This window comes from Coenobita brevimanus, chromosome 104, assembly GCF_032717465.1.
Source record: "Coenobita brevimanus isolate Jiangsu-jjx chromosome 104, ASM3271746v2, whole genome shotgun sequence".
Classification (NCBI taxonomy): Eukaryota; Metazoa; Arthropoda; class Malacostraca; order Decapoda; family Coenobitidae; genus Coenobita; species Coenobita brevimanus.
Genome location: NC_137057.1, coordinates 19,340,017 through 19,349,126, shown reverse-complemented (window position 1 = coordinate 19,349,126; position 9,110 = coordinate 19,340,017).

Here is a 9,110-nt window from a genome sequence, read left to right as displayed (position 1 = left end):
ACACCATTCTCTCCTCATCACATCACATACAGCTTCACCACACTCATTACTTCACTCACTACCTCACCACTACTCTCGCCACACCACTGTCTCCTCATCGCACCATGCACATCAACAGAAGTTTAATTAGGTGATCATGCCTTGAGAACCATCACTTAATCCCTCTGAATATATTGTGCAGTTAAGTCCCCCTTTAATTTAACACTAAGTTTTGTCTTTTATTTAAGGCGATGAGTTCATGCTCAAATAGTTCTTTTAAGATTTTAAATACCTTACAGGTCTTTTTTTATCTTTTTTTAGATCCACTGAAGATGACATAGATGAATATGTCGAAACGTCTGGACATAATAAATATGCTGTTCGTTGCAGCACTGGTATTGCTTTTCCTGAACAACAACAAAATATTGGAGATTTATTCAACCCATTCGCCGGAGAAGGCCTTTTTTTTTTTTTTTCCTCGGATAAATGAGCAAGAATATTGTCAGACGATAAGTATAGATAGAAAAAACAGAGTAATAACTGTAGTCAGGCAGAGAAGGAAAAAATAAATTGAGCCTCAGTATTAAATAGTAGACATTGCCAGGCACGTTGACGTATATTCAAATATTGAAATATTCTTTACGGGAAAAGCTGACATAGAACAGAAGGACGATGAAAAGGGAAGAAAGATGTGGACATAAAAGACTGGAAATGAATAAAATAAAATGATACAAAGAAAATCAGAGAAATATGCAATAATAGTAGATGCAAAGGATGAAAAGATGAGAAATAATGAGCACGAAATTATAAGACCAGAGTAAAGAAACAAAGTACAACAATTTAGAATAACAATGGCAAGAGAAAACGTACGAAAATAGAGATACCTTTAAGTGAAGATCATACTGCAAAGTCGTAGAGAAAAACTGGTACATAATAAATGAAACAGAAGCATTGGAGGACCGAACGCTAATCGACCACCAAAATATGTTGCTGGCTAAGGCAAAAATTACCCTTTTTTTTTTTTTTCAAGGAAGAAGGAACCAAAGGCCGTGGGCCGGCTATTAGTGTTCCTTCCAAGAGAAAAACAAAATACAAGAGAGAGCCAAATTCAAGATCCATTCATTTCGAGATGCCTGGACACACTGCGTTTGAAAGACTGGAGATCATAGGAAGCAGGAAATACAGGCAGAGGAAGACAGTTCCAGAGTTGACCTGTTGCATAAATGAAGGACTGGGAGTAACGGTTAACTCTTGCATTAGAGAGTTGGACAGAAAAGGGCTGAGAGTTTGCTGCTAGACGGGTGCTACGCGCCCGTTGTAGAGGTGGAGGAATGCATGCAGACGGTTCAGAGAAGCAGTGACCATTGAAGTAGCGATAGAAAAGAGACAAATATGCAACAGTGCGGCGAAAAGACAGAGGTTGAAGGGAGTCAGTAAGAGGAGGAGAGTTAATAAGACGAAAAGCTTTTGACTCCACCTTATTGAAAAGAGCTGTATGTGGGGAGCCTCCTCACACATGAGAGTTGTACTCCACACAGGGGCGGATAAAACCCCTGTATAGAGTCAACAACTGTGCAGGGGTAAAGAAGGAACGGAGTCGGCTTAGCACACCTAATCTCTTGGAAGCAGATTTTACACGAGATGTAATATGATTTTGCCAAGTTAAGTCCCAAGTTAATGAACCCCCAAGCATGTTCAAGGATGATGCAGGATTAAGCTGAATATTATTAAACTTTAGTGGGTATACCTGTGGAAGATTTTATCCGGTTGATAGGTGTAAAGACTGAGTCTTTGATGCATTAAAAACAACCAGATTATTTTTACCCCAGTCAGAGATACGAGCCAAGTCAGACATTAGGTGTGCTATAGCCTCATCCCTTGTTTGTTGAAGTAACTGCTGAGATGGACGTTGCTGAAACTGAATGGAAAGGTGAAGGGTGGAGTCATCAGCGTATGAGTGGATAGGGTTAGATGTACTGTACAGCTTAGAAGGTGGAAGAAAAATTCGCAAAAATCTACGGAATTCAGTATCCGTTTTTCATAGATGTCACTCTGTAATAAAAAATATAAGGATCCTGGCAGTCGATCGTCTTCGATAAAATCCTCACCAAAAGTAATAGACTTCTGCCCATCCACAAAGTTGCTATTTCCTGGAGGTTTGATGAAAATTCATCCACAGCTTTTCGAGATATATTGGCAGCGCGCGCGCACACACACACACACACACACACACACACACACACACACACACACACACACACACAAACTATATCAAATCGCCTCGCTAATGACGGGCGATAACAATGAGGCATGAGTCACGGTATAAACAATAAAGCCAATTAGAATCCAAGAGAGAGAGAGAGAGAGAGAGAGAGAGAGAGAGGCGACCTGAATTACTGAGAAGAGAAATACATCATACTAAGATATAATTTTCCTTGTATGAAGGTGGCAAAATCAGTGCTTAAAAGGCGGCAGTTTACGAAGACTGGCAGTTTACGAAGACTGGGCTTTTTTTCACCTTCTCTCTTTCTTTTCACATTTACTAACTGCGCGGACAAAGCCATGGGAAAATAATAAAGTTCAGTTCCGCACTGTACAGGTGCATAGTAGTGAATATATAATAAAGACGCCGTCTATCTGTCACTATCAAAAACTAAAAATGATCATAGGTATATTTTTGATTGCACACACACACACACACACACACACACACACACACACTATACACAAATGGGCTGCTGTTGACATGGACCCAGATTCCGTTCCAACAGAAGGTAGGAGTTTGATAAAATGTACATCGTTAAAACTGGCCTATTCCTCTGTCACAACCTCAACAGACTAATCTGACAAACCTCATCTAACTCCATTACACCAGAGACACCCCAAAAACATCTCAGCACAGAAGGTCCAGTATCTGTACCCAAGAGATAGCGTATGAAGGTCTGTAGTGCCCCCTGTTACCGTATCACGTACAATGTCTTCTATGCTGGACCTCACGGAGCCGGCTGGATGTCCTGATTCGGCGATAGAAAGAAACAAGATGGCCACCCGAAGAGGTAAAGAGAAATTCTTGCAGGCCTTTGGAGGAACCACTGGGAATACTGCCTCAGCGTGGCCAGCGTAACTTCCAGTCCAAGTGACGCTGGAATTGCATCCTTACTACTCATTCTTTCTTCGTGGAATAAACCCCCACAATGGAAAACCATTATCGGGAACGAGTTATTCAGCCACTGTCCTGTAACATTCAGATTACCAGTTACCTCCCGTGTCACCCTGCGTGATAATATTACTTAACAAATCACAATATATATATATATATATATATATATATATATATATATATATATATATATATATATATATATATATATAGATAGATAGATAGATAGATAGATAGATTTTATATATATATATATATATATATATATATATATATATATATATATATATATATATATTGTTGAGTATACATTACGTTGCACTTTTAACCTTTAATCAGTCACTAAAAGGGGTAAGGTAAAGCTCAGAAGAAAACTAAGTTTACTTTACACTGTAACATACACACAAAACTAATCAGAATTCTTTTATAACAGTGGATCCACATTGACCTACAATTCAAATATAAAATAAGTTATTTCTCATACCTAACCAAATTACAATAGGTGAAAGCTAACTTACTCACAGCTTGAGGTTCTAAGAAAACTCGTTGGTGATATTATAATCCACACCAGTATTACACGGAAAGGTGAACCACAATGGGTGTCTAGTGATACTGTACACTGTGTCTAGTGGGAAATGTATCCCGAATGTGTCTAGTGAAAAAACCGCGTTAAACTGTGTCAAATTCACTAGCTCCTCAGCTTATATAACAGCTTTACTCCTCCTCCTTAGATTTAACAAGCCAATGTTCTGTCCTAAGTATAAGCCAGAGCCTACTGCACATAAAGGAGGCTTCAGCCACCGTTTACAATTTAACACATCCTATTCTTAGCCAAATAGGAGTTGATAAGAAAGCGGAGCTGGTCAGTCATTGGAAAAACACTCTCAACAGCCCCTCCTACAGTTATGTCACACCCATTTTGTCAAGGACAAAGTCTCTCCTGCGTAGGATATGGAAATTACAAAGTGTCACTTTGCCCAGAAACAGAAAATACACAAAAATGGTTTAGTAACCTTTAAGCCAATCTGACAGCAGCATAAAATAGCGTAAAAACTGTGAAACCTAATTTCTCCAACTTGGCAGATAAGAAAGCATACAGTGGTAAACAGAGACACTCAGAAATTATATATATATATATATATATATATATATATATATATATATATATATAGAGAGAGAGAGAGAGAGAGAGAGAGAGAGAGAGAGAGAGAGAGAGACATATATATATATATAGATAAACATATATATATATATATATATATATATATATATATATATATATATATATATATATATATATTAATGTTCTCGGTCATTCGTCTTTTTTCAATACTTTATCTTCGCCTCTTCCAACCAGTTTCAGTCCACTTCAACTGTTGTACCACTGGGTAACCATATCATCATCAGCAGCAACAGCCGTTTGAGTGTCAACTGCAGGACCGGCCTATCCCGACCGAAGTAGGGGACGATACAGCCTAAGTATCTCTAGCAAGTGGCTTAAGCTGTATGGTAGCGATTGTATGTAGGGTGAGAAGTGCTTGTAATTGTGACCGTACTGTTCGAGTGGCTTTGGATGTGTGTGTAGTATGTGAACCAAGTGTAATCAGCCCGCGCAAGCCGACTGGGTGCAAGCATACTTTATAGTACGCAACACTGGTTCAAGCACAGCACCTCTTATGTCCGCTAAAGCAGTACGTGGCCGGAAGAACGCTCCCAAAGTTTATCACCTTGGCGGGGCGTGAACCCTCGTTCTCTCATGTACGGAAACTCCCACTTTACCGCTGTACCACAGAGGCTACATAAATATATATATATATATATATATATATATATATATATATATATATATATATATATATATATATATATGATGCTATATATATATATATATATATATATATATATATATATATTTATGTGTTCGACTTTGGGCATAGGCTTCACAGCCTGCTATCAAGGCCCAACAGTCCTCCTACATACCATACACCTCTTCATCTCACCACTTCGGCGCTAACACCCACCGTCCATATTGAATACATGCTAGGGCTGTCTCATACAGGGACTGGTGTATTGGTATTAGCGGGGGTATTTTTGGGACATGTCGGCGGGTCTTCTGGTAGATCAGTAAATCCTGATTTAATGAAATTCAAATCCTTAAACTGTTCCCTGCCCCAGCGGGGATTTGAACCTGGGTCCGTTAGAACGGCAGGCCATCTTCTGAACTGATTTTAATTGTCTCAAGACAGCAAAGATGTAATAGTAGTAGTAGTAGTAGTATAGTAGTAGTTGTTGTTGTTGTTGTTGTTGTTACCACAGGGTTACTTGAATGTGAACCCAGTAGACTGCTGGCTGAAACTGCCTCCCCTCCCCTCCCTGCAGTTCACAATCCCCCTTCCAGAGGATGGGGTGTTCAGAGACGTTTGTACAACCAGGCATCAGAGCTAACCAGGTACGTCAGTGCCACCACGCAAAGGCATCGCTCTCCACCAGCTCTATGGCACCCCGCACCATATCAAGGATAAAATATATAATGCATATGGGAATGAAGGGGTTTAGCACACATACATGCAAACACACGCGTGCAGAAGAACTTATTCAATCCACGGTATTGTGTCTTTGAAGAAAATTGGTGAGACACGTAAAGCCAAGTTCTGATGGGCTGTCATGACCTCCACATTTATAAACACTTTAATGTACAAGTATGATTAAGCACCTGGTTCTTAAACAAGCTTAAAGAAACCGTGTTACTCCAATCCCTCCAGAATCACCCCAATCCTCCCCCCCCACACACAATGCTATATGTATGCAAATCGTATGTAAATTCTGACCGAGATAAGGTGGGAAGGAAACCAGGGTTGGGGCAGGCGACAACTGGCTGGGAGATAATTTTGTGTGGAGGAGCTGGAGTAGGGAAAGGAGGGGAGGCTGGAGGAGGTAGAGGGAAGCTGGAGGACTGAGAGGTGGAGGGGGTACTGGGTAATGGGTAGGAGAGATGGAGGGAAAGCTGGACGAAGGAGAGATGGAAGGGAAGCTGGGGGAGGGAGAGGTAGAAGGGATGCCAGAGGAGTTTGGAGGTGTCAGCGAAGAGACAGGAAGGAGAGGCACTAAGTGGTACGGGGTGAGGTAGAGTAATACCTGTCGAATACACAGGAGTCACTAAAGCAGTTTATCTCATTTTTCCAAAGTCTCACTCCTTACCTAGAACATGGCCAGCAAGTCATTTTTACAGGGTCCACTATAGTCTAACTAACACGAGAATCCCACTTGAGTTCTTCCAGTTCCGTGCTGGACAAGCTAACCAATGAGAATGACTAGAAGAATGCAGAGTAAAAGATAATATTACAGATGTTTTAGAAATCGACCGAGATAACAGATAAACTAAAAACCCAGGTAAAAGAAATTATATTAGAGAGGAAAGCAGGAAGAAAAATTGGCAGTATGGTAAAATTGCAAGTAATATTTGAGAGAGAGAGAGAGAGAGAGAGAGGGGGGGGGGGATGGTGAGAAAGAAGCTGAGACTGGTGAAAAGCATTAAAAAAGGTGAAAATGGAAACATGAATCGGTGTATGGAATGGACGAAAGAAGTCTGGAAAATAAATAAATAAAAGAGCAAGTAATGAATAAAATGGATAACATATTTGTGTCTGTATCCGATACCCAGTCCGAGAAGATGAAGGCGAGGAGATAACATAGGAAATGAGTCGGAAACGAGAGAATTAAGGAAAGAAAGTAATGTCAACCGAAAACTAAATGAAACTTAATCAAATGGACACAGGCATAAATAACAAGTGGGATTTATAAAGAAAGCCAGACAGCGAAGTTGGAAGGAAAAAGGAAACAGTCTATACCTTATGAAGAAGAAAGAATGACGAGAGAAAAAACAAGTAAGAACGAGAATGGAAGGAAGAAGAGCGAATATTAAAAAAAAAAAAAAACATGAATGAGAGAATGCAAACCTCAGGGGAGAAAATGTCATACAGTAAGACGGACAAATCAACACAATCTATATTAAATACGAAAGTGAAAGTGTCAGGAAATATAAAAGAACAACGAAGATAAACAGATGAAGATAGAGAAGGGAAGGAAGGTCTGGAAATGGAGATGAGAATATCCGGTTGAAAGAATAACGGAAGAAAAACACCATATTTGTATATTAAATAAGGTCTATCTACGTACTATTCAGTCCTCTATTGTCCCAGGATTAGATGAGCGCTTCACATAATTTAGCATGCATTTAAACTGACATAACCTAGCCTAACTAAACTAACCTAACCTAACCTAACTACTTAACCTTGATTATCCCAGCCTAACCTAACTGCGGCGTAAATTAACCTAACCTTAATTAACCCACCCTAATTTAAACTCATTTCACGCATTCCCTAGGGATTGCATGAAATCACTGGTTGCACAGATTCCCTGTAACACACACACACACACACACACACACACACACACACACACACATATATATATATATATATATATATATATATATATATATATATATATATATATATATATATATATATATATATATATATATATATTGTATCTTTTGTGGACCCTAGAAATATGCATTTCACATGCAGTAATACGTGCATAATGCCGTCACCAACAATGACAGTGTTTTCAATATACAATACTTCTCTTATCAAACATATTAAGTTTATATTAGTCTGTAACTGATTATAAGTTGACTCAATTATGACAGTAATTGTTATACGTGACTTTAAGTACACTGACCTGCTTCTAAAGTCCTAAACACTTCTATTATGATTTTCATCATCACAGTCAGCATATTCATCTCATTTTTTCCTGAGGCAGATTCATGTGTGTCCTTTGACACTATGTAATATGACAAACACAAAATACTGAACAGGAATTTCCAGCTTTGTTACATCCACAGTTAGCACTGGCACATGGTGTATCACTGGAACATGTTGTTGTTGTTGAAAGATTCCCTGCACCTATAGTGCAGGCCGGGCCATACATTAGCCCGGTCAGTGGTGTTTGGGCTGATTAAAAAACAGTAAGTGGGGATGACAGGTTCTGGGAATTGCCCAGCACACACGTCCTGTCTCCTGACTGGCTTTGTGGTGTGTGTGACTGGAACATGAACACCTGATAAATTGTAGGTATTAACTGAGCACTTACTGGTAGTGTTGTTAGAACTAATATTTTAGAAGCTTCATCCTTATACCAGCCATATTGGACAAGGTCAAGTTGTGAGGGATCATGAGCCAGAGCATTCTTCCCTATGCATGCTTAGAGACTGGCCAATTTCAGATTTTCTTGGAATGCTGCAAAAAAAGGTAGCAGAGAACACAGTTTAAGCATGATACTGATTCCTTTACCTACCCGTGATGTTCAAACATTAACCCTAGCTTCAGACATAGTGCAGCATTTTGATTGTCCGTAACAACACACAATGAATTCTGTTTCCTTTTGGACTTCATCAGGCCAAAGAGCTTTGTTATGACCAAGAAGCCTTAAGGAAAGATTTTCTTGTTCCAAAACCTTGATTTTTTTTTCTTCCCTTTACTGTAGCAGGACGCAACAGTATCACAGTCAGAAAAACAGCATCCTGCAAGAAGCTTATGCACAATGTCCCCGTGTTGCAGCATTGTTGCTGTCATATGTGACACTTCTTCCTTTCAATGGAGATTCCATATCATTTTACCTTGATTTTGTTCATGGTAGTGATGTAAGAGCAGCACACATACATCAGTATCATCAGACATGACCGAAACACCAGTGGCCCCTTGTGACACAGCCATAAATGCCTGTTGCACAAGAATGTTGTCTGCCTCTTCATGGCTTGTGGCTGTATCTGGCTTTGGTATGATAGAACCACAGCCTATTTCAACGATGCTGTCCTGTGCAGAGAGTAAATGGGTACGCCTATGTATTTTTTTAAACAAAATCTTGGTCATTCTGCAGCTCCTTGCAGATTATCTGGAACAATTGTTTC